The sequence below is a fragment of the Sinocyclocheilus grahami genome, unplaced genomic scaffold, assembly GCF_001515645.1.
Source record: "Sinocyclocheilus grahami isolate Dianchi unplaced genomic scaffold, SAMN03320097.WGS_v1.1 scaffold167.1, whole genome shotgun sequence".
Taxonomy (NCBI): Eukaryota; Metazoa; Chordata; class Actinopteri; order Cypriniformes; family Cyprinidae; genus Sinocyclocheilus; species Sinocyclocheilus grahami.
The window spans coordinates 1,924,733-1,927,669 of NW_015505346.1; the positions used below are offsets into that span (position 1 = coordinate 1,924,733).

At 42.5% G+C, this 2,937-nt stretch overlaps 1 protein-coding gene across 1 annotated transcript in view; it reads left to right on the plus strand.

The window, feature by feature from the left end:
* LOC107593223 (protocadherin-18-like) overlaps positions 1 to 2,489 on the plus strand; it is a 13,368-nt gene extending 10,879 nt beyond the window's left edge. Inside the window, exon 5 of the transcript XR_001610062.1 lies at positions 2,478 to 2,489. The gene's annotated coding sequence lies outside the window, so the exon portion shown is untranslated. The remainder of the gene's footprint in view (positions 1 to 2,477) is intronic.
* The last annotated feature ends 448 nt before the right edge of the window (positions 2,490 to 2,937 follow it).

A 2,937-nucleotide genomic window follows, 5' to 3' on the forward strand; every position in this document is an offset into this window, starting at 1 on the left:
AGTTATATAAAAAATTGTCTTTGATCTTTCAAGCTGTTTAATGCCGCTCAGCAGGTGTTGCATGCATCAGTCCAAAAGCAGTTAAATAAAATGCGCCCAACCATAAAAAAAGTGTCTCACGCAGCTCCGGGGGGGTGAACAAAGGCCTCCTGCAGCGAATCGATGCATTTTTGTAAGAAAAATAACCATATTTAAAACGTAATAATCAATTTAATCTAGCTTGCGCCCACTGTTATAAACGGAAGCAGTTCCGGGAGGATGACGTATCAGGTCGGCTTTGAAGTGATGGACGCGGAATCGCAGAGGAGAGATCAAAAGAAAACAACGGTCACGAATTAGCAGTACAAAACGAGGATTGGTAAAGAAGAACGTCAGAGGATTTCGATATAAGCCAAGAGGAGACTGGTTTTCCCTTTGCTAAAGTAAGGAAACTTTGCTTCCTTTGCTCCTGTTAACAAACGTTGGTTTTCACGAGATTCACCAGCGAATGCGTAATGCCGACCTCAAACGTCATGCTCCCGGAGCTGATTCCGTGTACAACTGTTGGCGCAAGCTACATTAAAATGATTATTACATTTTGAATATGGATATTTTTCTTACAAAAAAGCATCGATTCGCTACAGGAGGCCTTTGTTCACCCCCCAGAGCCATGTGAGACACTTTTTTATTGATGGGCGCTTTTTATTTCACTTCTTTTGAACTGAATGCAATGCAACACCCGCTGACTGGCATTAAACAGCTTGAAATATCAAAGACCATTTTTTATATATCTCCGACTGGATTTGTCTGAAAGATGAAAGTCATATATGTACACCTAGGATGCATTGAGGGTGAGTAATTTATGGGCTAATTTTCATTTTTGAGTGAACTAACCCTTTAAGGCTGTGAACCTTTTAAAGGTTGACCTAGTGACACGTAGTTTTTTGAGTGTACCTGGCATCAATGACTACTATTACTACGTATAACTAGCTGTAATTTGTCAAAAGTTAAGTGAAACTCTTAATGTCCAATGATAGTGTGCAGAAACGTCTCTAGGTTACGTATGTAACCATGGTTCCCCGAGGGAACGAGACGCTGCGTCGAGTCGCTTTGGGAACGCCCTTGCGTGACTGCGTTCTGAAGCACGTGTCAAATCCGTCCAATGGAGCAGCGAGACGTCACGAGCAGGGTGACGTAAGCACCAGAAAGCATAAAAGCACATCCGGCCGGGCGCAAACCAGCTTCGATGAAGTAGCGCCTGCAGGGATGCAGGGAGTATGGCAAAGAGACGCAGCGTCTCGTTCCCTCGGGGAACCATGGTTACATACGTAACCTAGAGACGTTCCCCTTCAGGAACTCGAGCGGCGTCGAGTCGCTTTGGGAACGAGAATACCCACTGCGCCATACTACCAAGTCCCTGCCTGTGTGTGTGTCCTATGAGCACATCACGAAGAGAGAACTTGGGAACCTGGGGTAGAAGCCAGGTCTAGGTTGTAAAAGCGGACAAAAGTGGGTGGAGAGGACCAGCCCGCCACAGCACAAATGTCCTGCAAGATTTAATCTAGCTTGCGCCCACTGTTATAAACGGAAGCAGTTCCGGGAGGATGACGTATCAGGTCGGCTTTGAAGTGATGGACGCGGAATCGCAGAGGAGAGATCAAAAGAAAACAACGGTCACGAATTAGCAGTACAAAACGAGGATTGGTAAAGAAGAACGTCAGAGGATTTCGATATAAGCCAAGAGGAGACTGGTTTTCCCTTTGCTAAAGTAAGGAAACTTTGCTTCCTTTGCTCCTGTTAACAAACGTTGGTTTTCACGAGATTCACCAGCGAATGCGTAATGCCGACCTCAAACGTCATGCTCCCGGAGCTGATTCCGTGTACAACTGTTGGCGCAAGCTACATTAAAGTGATTATTACATTTTGAATATGGATATTTTTCTTACAAAAAAGCATCGATTCGCTACAGGAGGCCTTTGTTCACCCCCCAGAGCCATGTGAGACACTTTTTTATTGATGGGCGCTTTTTATTTCACTTCTTTTGAACTGAATGCAATGCAACACCCGCTGACTGGCATTCAACAGCTTGAAAGATCAAAGACAATTTTTTATATAACTTCAACTGGATTCATCTGAAAGAAGAAAGTCATATACACCTAGGATGCTTTGGGTGAACTAACCCTTTAAGCATACATATTAAGGTACTAATATGCACCATTTAGGAGTAGATTAGCTAAATAGTTGTCACTTTAAGGATATTACTCCAATGACAAGCTGTTGTGCCCCAGCAGATGCAATATTTGTAAAACATTTTTTCCCAGAAATTCTAAAGCACAGAAAATGTTGAGCACTATGACCTTTCAGCGATTCCTAGTCTTGCTTCCATGATGAACATATTTTCCATATAATTATGTGCTTAGAAAGCAGTAACACACATAATGTATGTATGTATCGGCATTTAATTGAGCACACAACTGTACGACCTCAGACCTCATGAGACAAACATCATTGTTCGTCATCCATAATGCATGTGCCGTTAAATTCTGGCATATATGCTGACACCAGCATGTTTGATGGATATAGGTGTGTGTGTGTGTTGTGCATGTTTAATATCACTGGGTCTCATTTTCACCACTAGATGGCATTATTTCTACAGATGCCCTCACTTTCCAATGCCAGACATTCCATTAATATGCACATCCAGTCTGTCATTACCATTGGCTGGGTTACTTATCAGTTCATTAAAATATATAAAGCTCCCCCGCAGACCAACCGCATGGAGATCTATGGGATCCCTGTAAGCTGAAGAGCAAAATCAATGCGGTCATTCCATGAAAGGCATTATTGATGTAATATGCTTATATTAATAAAAAAAGCAATTCTGTCGATATTAAAAGGTATGGTTTATGTCTCTCGCTGTCAGTACGACTGACATTATATTCATTTGAGATATGGCCT